Source organism: Alligator sinensis, unplaced genomic scaffold (genome assembly GCF_000455745.1).
Source record: "Alligator sinensis unplaced genomic scaffold, ASM45574v1 scaffold804_1, whole genome shotgun sequence".
NCBI classification, from domain to species: Eukaryota; Metazoa; Chordata; order Crocodylia; family Alligatoridae; genus Alligator; species Alligator sinensis.
In genome coordinates, this window is record NW_005842868.1 from 197,848 (window position 1) to 210,817 (window position 12,970).

The 12,970-nt window shown below is 46.5% G+C and overlaps 1 protein-coding gene across 1 annotated transcript in view; it reads right to left on the reverse strand.

Moving 5' to 3' along the window:
* FIGLA (folliculogenesis specific bHLH transcription factor) overlaps window positions 1–12,970 on the reverse strand; it is a 39,799-nt gene that overhangs the window by 6,905 nt on the left and 19,924 nt on the right. The window lies entirely within an intron of this gene.

The window sequence follows — 12,970 nt, forward strand, 5'->3', positions numbered from 1 at the left end:
GAGGCTCGTTCAGTCTGGACAGGAGCGGGCTGGGAGGGGATTTCATAGCAGCTTTCTACTCCCCGCAGGGGAGACCGGACACCCTCATGTCCTCTGTGAGAGGACCTAAAGGCGTCGGGTTTCGTATGGAGTAGCAGGAAGCCGGGATGCCCTCTATGACAGCCACCCTAGGCATCTTTCTGAGCCAGGGCTGCACCTTGGTTACACCCAGCCCGCTGAGAAATGAGCCCCATACAGAAGTGCCCATGTAGGAGGCTCCATGCTCTGGGGAGATAAAGGCCGGTAGGAAAATCTGCCTGGTGGGAATCTTGCCCTTGGATGCAGAAGGGCGAGGAGGAGAGAGAAGAGGACCCCGGGTGTCCCCTGGTATCTCCCATCCTTTCCCGGCACCTCGCCTCCAGCAGCAGGGTTGGCCCCCTCCCTTACGCTGTCTCTCTCCTTGGTGGCTGGGCCCAATGCCATTATGCCCTCTATTTGAAGAGGAAAAATAGAGGACATAAAGGCATCGGGTTTCATATCAGTAGAGGACAGAGTAGCAGAAACCCAGAATGTCCTCTACAATGGCCACTCTAGTGATGACAGGTAACAAGGAGCCCTGGTCTCAAGCTGCAGCAAGGGAAGATGAGGTTAGATATTGGGAATAATTTTCTCACTCGGAGGGTGGTGAAGCACTGGAACAGGTTACCCATGGAGGTGGTGGGAGCTCCATCCTTAGAGGTTTTTAAGATCCAGCTAGACAAAGCCTTGGCTGGGCTGATCAAGTTGAGGCTGGTCCTGTTTTGCACAGGGGGTTGAATTAGATGTGACCTCCAGAGGTCCCTGCCAACCTTCATTTTCTATGAAATCCTAGAAAAGCAGGTCTGGAAGGAACCTCTTCTAAGCCAACCCTCTGCTTAACACCCCTTTATTCCGATACCTTGTGGGGCTAGACGCATTGCAGGCTTATAGTGCTTAGGCACTCTCAGACTACAGATACTGTATTGCATTTGTCTTGCGATAAACCATATGATCCCAGGACAAATCAATACATTGCAGTCACTCACACACTCATAGCTGTTGTCCTGGGATAAATCCTAGAAAGGTTCATGAGGTAAGAAGTACTGACAGTTTTACCCAGGACACCACAAAGTATATCTGAAGGGTTATCCCAGGATTGCATCATTGAATCGATGGCCAGAAAGCAGCAGTGAATTCAGGCTCTCACTACACCTGGATCAGAAGAGCAATGGGTGTACAGGCCATGAGGCACATTTAAGAGCCCGAGATGGAAGTTCATGGCTGTCCCTTGTACGTTCGGTGTCGTTCAGGTATGTTGAGACATGCAAGAATAAGTCCATGTTTGTGATGTATGACTGCGAAAGTAGCATTGCAGGCATGGTTGGATTTTTTTTCCCCCTGGAGAGCTCATTAAGCCCGAGGTAAATGGGAATCATTTAATAAAGGAGAGAAGCCGGGCTCTCAACAGATGAGATGCAGAGTGCTTCATGGGGTGACACCAGGTCACACAGGAAATCACAGCCTGTTTTGGATTACTAGAATTAGAGCCATATGAAATAAATGGTGCTTGAAAGCATTCACAGGCTGGAAAGATTTTGAAGCAGAACTTTGGGAGATAACTATCCTTCTGGTGCAGCTCCACAGTCTCAAATGCTCTGGGAAGATTGACACACTTCAAGTGTGAGTCTACATGCATTTAATTGATTAGTATCTAATGTATTGTGTTGCTTGGGTAGAAGAGCCCATTATAATTATGCACGCTCACCCATAGATTGTAGCTTGTTCATTCCGGCAGTGAGGCCATGTACCTTGTGATTCAATGGGAGCAGGTCTGAGCTGGGGACAGTCACTGTTGGAACCAAATCTAAACTTAAATCCGGGAAATGAAATGCCAAGTCTCTGTGTGCTCTAAAAATGGTTGTGTATTGATCAATCAGGTTCTCCCCATATTATTTAATTATTACATTCAGAATGACATGGTAAAGCACTGGACAGGTAGACACAGCTCTCCTTGTTCTGCCACTGCATTTTGACAAGCCATGTCTAAGCTCTGTGCTTCAGTTTCCCCATTTATAAAGTTGGAGTCACACCTTTGCTGGGAAATGGCAAGGCATATGTGTTTGTAGATTCTCAGCAATAGAAGAGTGCAATATTTCATAGTTACATTTCCACTGAATGTAATGTAATGCTTTGGGGAGTTCTGATATTGAGAGCTCTGGCAATAGAAACCCTTGCAGTTCTGGCAACAGGATTGCAAATATGCTCATGCTGTTGTTTCTATGCATTCATTTTTAACATGCCCTATCTAGAACAGTTCCTACGCCAGCAAGCCAGACATCCCCTGGGCAAGCATCTTCAGCTCAGAACTCACACCTGAGCCAAAACTCTGGATCCATGCCATGCTCCTGAGACTTTAGGGAGGTTCACGTCCAAGCCCAAACTTGGTGGCATTAGCTCATCTCTGTAGCAAGCTTCCTTCCAGTCTGTTTTACCCTAAATGTGTCCTAACAATATCCCAGCATGCCCAGATGGATGCACTGATGTAACTGCACTGTACATTTTTTCAGCGTCCCCTTTTGAATCAGGGCAAAAATACTGCTCCCTTATCTGAGCACTTCTGATATGCGGGTTGGAGAAACCTGTTCCTTTTCTGTAGAAAGCAGCCCCTTCCAAATATGTTTACTCAGATTGTCATGTCTTTGGGACAGAGACCATCTCTTTGGTCTGTGTTGGTATGGGGCCTAGCACAACATGACCCTGGTCCATCACTTGGGCACTCCGATACAAATAATTAGTAATGATAGCGTAAACATCACACTTCATCCTTTTTTCATGCCCTTTTGGATTGCTTTGATGGTGTATTACCTAGTGCAGTTTTCACACTGTCCTGTATTGTTTAGATTCTGATCTCATTTATGCTGAGGTAAAGTTATTCCAGTTATTTTCAGTTTCTCCAGATTCATGCCAGTCTAAAAGCTCAGAATCTGGCCCTTCATTAGGGAAATAGTCACTGCTTGGCCATCTAAGTACAGCTTCATCTAAAGTTACAGTACAATGATTGAGTTGGTCTTACTCTGTTCTCAGGCTGACACTATTTCATCATGAGAAAATGTGGTTTGACATCATGACAGTTCATTAAAAAGACTTATTGCTGCTTGCTGCTACTAATTTAGGTTTTTGCATGATCTGTGGGTTGAAAGTTTTATGAAGCATAACCTACATGTTAAAGCATTTATGCCCTTAATACTGTACAGACATTAGGGACAGATTTTTGTAGGTCTTCAGGACACATCAGCTCCTATAGAGAGACCTGAGCTGACCTATTTGGGGAATCTGAGTATTGGTGATGGAGAGGATGGCTTTTTTTGCTGCAACAGCAGCAATGTAACACTTGATGTCGCTATTTTACCTTCTCATTTTCTACATAGTCTTCCCATCTTTTTTCTCTGCAGTGACTTGAGGAGGCAACATGAAACCAAAACTACCATCATTGAAAGATTTAAAAGAGAATTCTTAACTAAGCCATGGTGTTATAAAAATGCTATAGTTTGGAGAAAATGTGTGCTACTCTATAATCCTTAAACCACTGCAAATTACTTATACATGGACTAACTTCCAGGGCAGCAAAGCAGTCAAAATTCAGGGTCTATAAAAGTTTGCATTCAGTTGCTATCAGAATGATCTTTCTGCATTAATGCCTTCCTGGCTGGCTTACATAATTCACAGTCAAGGAATAGCACTGTATGCCTGTGTTTGACTTGCAAAGTAATATGCAAAGTTTCTTTAAGAAGGTTCCACAATCAAAGCTAACCTTTGGAGTGAGGTAATTGGATGAAATTCTTGTGTATCAGAAATGAAATGCCTTTTAACTCTTAGGTAACCTAAGTTAGTGGCTGGTTTAAGAACAGAACTCAGGAGTCTGCTCCAGCTCCTGTGGTCCAAACAGCAAACCGTCCCACCTATATGCTTTCTATTCATAATTGTAAATGACTGTCAGGTACTTTACAGGAGACTAAGAAAGCATATTAACAGAATTAGTTCATATTGGTAATGGATTGAATGACAGCTAAGGAGAACTGGAAGGAAGGAAGGAAGGCCCAATCCAACGGTCTGTTCTCTTGTAGTGAATGGGAGCTGAATTTTGCTTGAGTGAGACCTGTGGAGCTTAACTCACCGTGAGCCCTTCATTCAGAAAACCATGAGATCTGTCCTCCTGACATAGAAGCCTCCCATCTTAATAGATTTAATTTTGACACGAGTCCTGCTCTCGCTGTGAATCATCTATTTTCTGTTACAACTTGTCAGTGTGCATTGAAAGGCCTGACCACATCATGGCAAAGGCTAATGCTGCCTTTTTTTACTTTTTGCTTGATGTCATCCTTGACTAGGAAAGAAACATGAGGACAGTTTTGCAAATGATGGTGACAAGAGGAGCTTACATTATCAGATTTTAGAGGACTCAGCACTTGGATCCTTTGACAAACATTTCAGGGTGAGCTGTATCACATGGAGACTTGGCCCTTGGCATAGGGACTTGGTAACACTACAGGCAGCAAGTGTTTGGCTGCTCTTGGCAGTGCAGTCCCATGTGGACTATTTAAAGAGCTTGACTACCTGTCCTTTTATATCCTCTGCCTTGCAGCTTGATAATCAAAGATGAAGGTAGAGTCCCCTAGAGAAGGAACATGAGCCTGCACTGGGTATCATGTGGTAGTTTTAGTTGTTGTGTTTGCACTTCTGGGACTGGCCCATTTATTAGCTCACTGAAACTCTCCTTGGCCTCCTTAACAGGGTTATGCTCTGTGTAGGATAGAAACTGGCTATCACAATACATGATCTTGACAGGAAGCGCTGTTTTGGTGGAAGTACAGGCCATGCCACAGATTCATGGAAGCAGGTTCCAGCAACGAAGAGTGGAGAGAGAATTCCTGTAGAGTGAAATTTTCTGTTTCCTGGATCAATGCAAATGGCATGAAGTTATAACTCCTCTGAGAAAGGTGGGAGGGTAAAATAACTTGTATAATCCAGGGCAAGGAAAGACTGTGCTCTGTGAAGTCCATGGAAGAGCTATTGAGGCTGGGGAGGGCAAAGAACACCTTGGGGCTGGGCGTGGAGTTCCACGCTGGGGGAAGTGAGTTACAAGCACAAATCCTTTCTCAGAAGGAAACTGTGCACCAGGAAGAATAGTGCATAGGTGGGGAGATGAACCTAGTGATACTGGAGAAGAAGGAATCTGCAACAGGGCAGGTGATAGCCTTGTATGGCTCTTACTTCAAGGTAGCAGGTATGACTACCTTGGTAGATGGAAAGCTGTTTTCATCTGATAACTGTCAAGGGCGAGTTCTTAGTAGCCATGAAACCTTGTGATAACAAATCATAACCACAGCTGAAACTAGAATGACAGCTGCAGCAGAGAAACCAGGGACCAAAGGGTCATGGGGGCTGAACTTTCATCTCACTCTTTCAGGTGGGCCTTGCAAATGAGGGGTAAGGAGCTTTGAGGGAAGTTTGACCTGCTGTTGTCAGAGCTGTACTTGTTCAGTGCTTAAATACAGAACTTAACTCTTCAGGGCTGTTCACTAACACAAGCATCACTAAAGATGCACTGAATTGAACTGATTCGTGTTTTGCTTAAAGGTAGCATTGAAGGGCATGCCCTAAAGGTGGAGTTAGCCAAGCCACTTGAGTGAAGATGGAATACAAACTGTGTTGCTATTTTATCTCAACCTAGGATTAAAGAACCCATGTCTCTTTCCACTTTATTTAGCAATGGTTAGAATGCAACAAGCCCTGACATAATGGAAAAGCATGCAAAGGCCCTAAGAAACAGCTAGAATCCATCATTCCTCTGGTCACAGGAGCTAAAGAGGGTAGAGGTGCAGGAATTAGTTTCTACACGCCCTTCTGCAGACTAGCCTCATGACTGGGAAAGCTTCTGACATACTGGAAACTAGGCCCTACCCTCTGCACTAGGAACTGGATTCAACACCAGCTGAAGTCATTGGGAATCTCCCCATTGCCTTCAATCAACTCTGCCTCTGGATCCTGAGGGAGAAAAGAGGTTGGCGACTTTCTTTTCATAGTTTCATAGCTGCAGACTCTTGCAGGAACTGCAACCACCGTTTTGTGGGAAATGCCCCAGTTGTGAAGCAGGCTCTCATGTTACATCAGCAAGTACTGTTGGTATTGCAGCATTGCCCAGAATTACATTTTGGGAAAATGCTGCCATGGAGGCATGACAACAAAATTCAAACAAAAGGGCTTGGTTTTTCTTTCTTACCATTTTTGTTTTTTATAAAATTCAAGTAACTCCAACATTTGGCAGTTGAAAAAGGGACCGTTCCGACTATGTGGATTTATCTTGCTTTGTTGTCCCCTTCATTATAAGATTTTTGTCAAATGAACATTGTTCAAACAGCCAGCTGCTCTGTAAGGGAAGTTTTGACTAGCTCTGTTTACGGGAGGATGTTCATGAAGATATCTCGACCTTAGCGATGCCTCCTTTCACTCAAAAATCCTGCTTTGTTGTCAGTGATATCGTATTTGGGTTTTAGTTCTATGAGAACAGGATCACAGTGGTTTCCAAATAACTTTATTTTGGCTGTGTTACTGGGAGCCTGTCAAATCCTACAGAGAAGCAAAGCAAGGTCAAAGTTAGTATGTGAACTGCAGCTCTGTCCATGGGAAAATGTTGCAAGTGACCCAGGAAGTGGCAGTCGTGCCTTCATCCAGTTCATGTTGAGCCAACACTGCTCACTGTCAGAAGTACTAAGTCACAGGTGGTGTCTTTTTTTGTCTTATGTATATAACTAGAGTGCTGACCATCCAATCACTAACCAGAGGAAGCCCCTGCTTTGTGTGTATAAGGGTGTGAACCTAGGTATAATCAGGACTTTGCCTGAATTTTCCCTGCTCCTTTCAAATAGGGGGTAGTGATCTTGCTACCTGTCTTGCATGCTCTATCTCTGCTAGCACATTTCTCAAGGTGGTGGGGCAGAGGCCAGTTGGTGCCTTCTTGCCAAAGGTGTTAATAATGTTTCTACAGTGTATTGTATTGAGAAAAAAGCAGACTCTTTCTTGAATCAACTCAGAAACTCCCATGTCTGACACAGTATATCTGTTCAAGTGAACTGGAGTTCACAAAAGCTCGTGCGTTCTATATATCTTATTTAGTTGGTCTATAAGGTGCATATCTAACCTGCCTTCTGGATGAGGCAGGTTTGAACCCCTCAGCCAGTAGATACAGGCCCTTTCTGAAAAGGAGAACCCCAGCTCACAGGTTTTTCTCTCCCCTGTTGGTTTTACACCATAACTCATTCATTTCCAGCAGCTACTCCTAATCTACCGTAATGGAATCCGTCTCATGGATTTTTCCCCCTTCAACCTGCTGCCCATCTCTTACCATCAACAATTTTTACACGCTGCCCTTTCGGAGACAGGGAACTCTGCAGCCTAGCCTTTTTGACTGACATCTGTGCTTAACCCACTTTGCACCTGTATAGATTCACAGATTGTTAGGGGCCTCACAAGATCATTGGGTCCACCCGCCTGCACTAGGCAGGAAGGACAACTGGCATCAGGTGACCCCAGCAAGGTGACCATCCTGTCTCCTCTTGAAGATTTCCAGGGTAGGTGGTTGGACCACCTCTGGAGGAAGCTTATTCCATAGTCTGGACACCCTGACTGTAAATAAGTTTTTCCTAGTGTTAAGGCTGAAATGTTCTTCCAGGAGTTTGTGGCCATTACTCCTGGTCTTCACTGGGTGTGCCCTGGTGAACAGCTGTTTGCCGAGCCCTGGATGTATTCCCCTGATACAGCGGTAAGGTGCTACCAAGTCCCCTGTCAGCCTTCTCTTTTTTTTTAGGCTGAAGAGACCCAAGTCCCTCAGCCTTTCCTCGTATGGCTTGCCTTGCAAGTCTCTGATCATACAGGTTTCCCTGGACTCTCTCAAGCTTTAGCACATCCTTGTTAAAGTGCAGTGCTCAGAACTGGACACAGTCCTCCAGCTGTGGTCTCACCAATGCTGAGTAAAACGGAAGAATCACTTCCTTGATTTTGCCTGAGACCCATCAGTTGATGCATGCCAAAGTATTGTTTGCCCTGCTGGCTACAGCATTGTACTGCTGGCTCGTGTTCATATTATGGTCTGTTATTACCCCTAGGTCCCTTTCAGTCATGGTGCTGGTCAGTTTAGCGCCACCAAGCCTGTAAATATGTAGGGGATTATTCATCCTCAGATGAAGCACTTTACACTCCTCAATGTTGACTTTCATCTGGTTCCAATCCACCCAACTTGCCAGCCTCTCTAGGTCTGCCTGTATCTGCAGCCTATCTTCAAGCGTCACCATGCTCCCTCATAACTTGATGCCATCCGTGAACTTGGCCAGTGAGCTCTTTGCCTCTACATCCAAATCACAGATAAAGATGTTGAAAAGCACTGACCCCTGAGGCATACCACTGGCCGCTTCTTGCCAAGATGACACAGATCCGTTCGTTGGAGCATTCCGAGTCCGACCCATAGCTGTTGTATGTGGAAGTGGCCTTCTGGTTCCAGGCACAGAGTGCAAAGACCTCTGGAGGAAGGTCTCTTGGTTAAATCCAGTACGGCTGGGGAACTGGGACCACTGTGGGGGGAGGGAGGAAACTGGTTTGCCTTGTTGAGGCTCAGATGTCTGGCCTAAGCTGCTGTAAACTGTTTGAATATTTAAGCCTAACTTTTAAATGTTATAAGATCTTACATAACTGCCTTTGGCTCAGCTGGCATTCGGGGTTTCGAAATAGCCCCAGATTTGTGTCCTTAATTCTCGCAATTCATTGCATTTGGGAGGCATGCAGCTCTGCACGTCTTATAGAAGGTACTACTTCCCTCTCAGGAGCAGGGGTGCTGCATTGCTGAGGAATTTCTCTTCTGCTTCCCATATGCTTTTCTTGTGGTGAATGAGCTTCCCCTATGTTTCCCTCTTACTTGCAGTGCATGGCCTTTTGGGGGAAACGGACCATCTGGTACATGACAGTGGCTTGGACAAGTTTGCTGTCCAAACCCTGCCTTGCCGGGTAGGTTGGCTCTCTCTGAGCTCAGTGAAACATTCAAGTTGAACGTGATGAAACTGTTCAACCTCTAGAGGCAAAACTGAGCCATTCTTGACTCTGACCTAAAATTTAAACTGGTCTCTGTAACTTGGGTGGCACTGAGAACGGAGCAGAGGTGCTAAACTCCTCAGTTCCTGGTTGCAGTCACTAAAAACATTTATTACTAGGTACAGCCTTTCTCTGCCTCCACTCTAAATTTGTTCTGGGTTTGGATATCACAAATGTGTATCTATTTATCTGCTTCAGTAATTTTCCCTCCTTCCCTCTGTGCTGCTTGCAATACAAATGAATGCCTGATTTTCTTCTTGCAACTTCCCAGAACTGTTTTTGTCTGGTAAGATGAGGCACTGAAACAGCACAGAGGTGGCCTCATGGTTACAGGAAGAGCAGAGTCTAGGTGCTGTATTTAAGTCTGCCTCTGTGGACAAGTCTCTTGAGCTCTGCCTCAGTTTCCCCTGCCCCCTGCTTGCACTTAGGGATAATGCTACTTAGGTCCCTTCACAAAGTGATTCAGGAAACTGAAATTAAAAGTGTTAATGTTAACTCTGTTTTCATCCCTAATGAAAACATGAAGGGATTGCAGAGCCACTCGGATACCTCAGGGTTGTGAGAGTGAAACACCTTTTTTCCTGGCCACAAAGCTGACGCTCTCCAAGATGCTCCTGAGAAGTGTCTGTTCAGATTCTGCTTCACATCGCAGGGCGGTCTCCTGGTCTAGAAAAATGGTACTCTGCTAAAAAAAGGTTGTAGGGCCGCGTGAAACAGCATCGTTCCGCTTCGACGTCCATTTCGACGTTTGGATGGCACTGTTTCATTTTGAGTTTTGTTTAATTTCAAAAGCACTGTTCTGTTTCATTTAATCGAAACTGTTTTGCTGTTTTGATGCTGTTTCAACATTTCGCCCACCCAGCTCTGGGAAGCTGCAGAAGCACCAGCCTCCTATCATCTGGCAGGTAGATCGGGGGCCCGCACCCCTGGGAGGAGTCCGGCACAGTCCCCGCAGCCCTCCCAGCGGTGTCTGCATATCAGCTTGTGCAACGGGTCCCCGCACAAGCTGATATGCCCCGGGCCCCATACCGGAGGAGGGTGCAGGGCCCAGGGCAAATCAGCTTGTGCGGGGACCCTCCTCTGGCCTGGGATCAAGGTGGTGGCGGGTCCCCGCGTGAGGTGATATGCTCCAGGCCCCGTACCAGAGCTGACCCAGGGCAGCAGCACCAGCCTCTTGTGATCTGGGAGGCAGATCAGGGGCCCGCACCCCTGAGAGCAGTCCGGCACAGCCCCGCAGCCCTCCTAGGGGTGCGGGTGGGCCTGATCTGCCTGCCAGATGACAGGAGGATGGTGCTGCTGCCTGGTGCCAGCGGCAGCACTGATTTTTCCCAGCGCTGGGTGCGGGCTGCGCCTAGCACTGTCCCAGGCAGCAGGAGCAGCCAAACTGTGATCTGGCAGGCTGATCAGGGCCCCCGCACTCCCGAGAGGGCTACGGGGCCCTGCCGACTCCCCCTCGGGATGCGGGGGCCCCAATCTGTCTGCTGGATGACAGGAGGCTGGTGTTGCTGGCTGAGCGCAGCCGGTGCTGGGAAGATCAGTGCTGCTGCTGGCCCCAGCTGACAGCACCAGCCTTGTCATCTGGCTGGCAGATCGGGGGCTTGCCCACACCCCCGGGAGGGCTGTGCTGGACTCCTCCTGGGGAGGATGACAGGATGTTGTTGGATGACAGGAGCCTGGTGCTGATGCCTGGGGCCAGTGGCAGCACCGATCTTCCCTGTGCTAGGTGCAGGCTGTGCCCAGCACCGGTCCCAGCTGGCATGAGCCCCGATCTGCCTGCTGTATGACAGGAGGCTGCTGCTGCCAGCTGGGACCGGTGCTGAAGCCAAGTAAGCCTAGCTTTGAAATTCGAAACAATTTGAAACTTTTGAAACATTTTGAGTGCCCTTGTTTCATTTCAAAACTGTTTCAGAGGCTTTTGTTTCATTTCTATTTTGAGCTCAAAATGTATCAAAACAGCTTTGAAATGAAACATGGGGTGAAATTTTGCACAGCCCTAAAAGGTTACCTTCCCTGCTACATGCTTCCTCCCTTTTTTAGCCCTGTAGGGGAGATATGTGTGTGTATGTCTTGTAGATATATACGTGGACTTCAGAGTCCAATTGTCTCCTGTGATGTGAAACTCAGAGGGCATGTGCACATTGTGTTTGCAGTACAATGATGTCTCAGGGCACAGTGATCACACTAAAGGAAACTGGAACTAGTCTGGGTCAAGAACTGGGATCAGTGGAGGGGAGGCACCAGTTTTGCGTGGGGTTGGGGAACTGGGACCAGTATGTGCCAGGGGACTGGAACCCATCTGGGCTCAGAACCTGAACCAGTATGTAGGAGGGATTGGGACCAGTCTGGGTGATGATCAGGGCCCAGTATAGGCAATTGACTTGGACTAGTATGGGTGGGAAAGTGGGACCAGTATAGAGGAGTGACTGGGACCAGTGTCTGGGGGGGAAAACTAGAACCAGTTGCAGGGGGGAGGGGGCTAGCAGGGAGCTGTAAAACAGAAATAACTCAACTTTTAGATTTTTCTCTGGATTTAGCTCTCAGGGTCTCCTACTTCACCAAGCCTTCCCTTCCAAAGGGTCTGCCAATTGCAACTTCATGTGAAATCCCCTGCAAGGCAGATGCCCAGAAGCTCAGAACAGTGATACTTCAGCTGTTTAGTGCAGTCCCTTCTTCTAAGCTCTGTTCATCCTTTTCTTTGTGGGAGAAGCTCCTGATGGTAGCATTTCCCTTATGGGTAAGTCAGTTCACATATTTGAAGGGCTGTTGCAAGGCTCTAGCAGTCTAGCTCCAGCCCCAGCACCAGAGCAGAATATATCCTGTAGGCAAAGCCCATCTGAGTGATGGTACCAGCTATGGAGGTGGCAGTGAGCGGGTGATTGTAAAATAGGGATAAAGGGATCAGCGTAGAAAATGAACAGCCAAGAGACCATCTGAGGGGAAATGCTGTGTCAAGGCTTTTATTACCTCTTGTCCACAAGACCCTGAAAACCTCCATTTCCTTTTTTAATTAATCCTCTGTAAATGACCTGTATCCAGCAGGCTGATCTGTGTAATCTCATCATGGCTAGCCTCATGGGGTGGCACTTTGCAGAATTGATCTTACAAATTAGTGGCTTTAATGCAATCACTGAAAGGTCTGCAGTCAGGGGGTAAAATTTTTATTCCTAAAAGTCTTGGAGATGGAGTAGCTTCCTCAGGGGATTCATGTCAGATAAACTACCTTTTTCCTTGGCTGGCTAGAATAGAGTCATAGTCAGCAGTAACTCCTTTACATTTCAGTGACAAATTGATGTTTTTTTGCAGAAACCCACTCAAAATGTTCAACTTAAAGTTTTTGTCAATCAGCAAAATGACCATTTTTGTCAGTCTTGTCAGCTCTTCAACTGCCTTTAGTCAGTGACCAAAAGGTGCCGGAGCCTGAGGGCTTGATCCTGCTCTGTGCAGAAAGGAGAGAGAGGCCTGTCCAGTTTCTTCATTTTTTTTTTTTAAGTGAATAGGCCCGTGCAAACGTTAGAGCGGGTGCTGCTGATTAGCACCGTGAGGCTGCTGCGTTTCTCTTTCCCAGATATAGGAGTGAAACACAAGGTGAGTGCACAGCCAAGATATCCTCTGCATATGGAGCTGTTCTTATTAGAGCAAGGTGAATATATTTAGTTATTGGTTAGACAAATAATAATTTTGCTGTTCTGAGTAGGGGCAGAATTTCAGAGAAGCCAGAAGTAGCTTTTTTGGCACTTTGGGGTAGGGGGAAAAGACTTCCCTGTTTGGCAAGTGTCATCTTGTCAAAATCAAAATCAGTTTTAAAAAAGGTTATTTAACCTGAAAATGAAAGAGT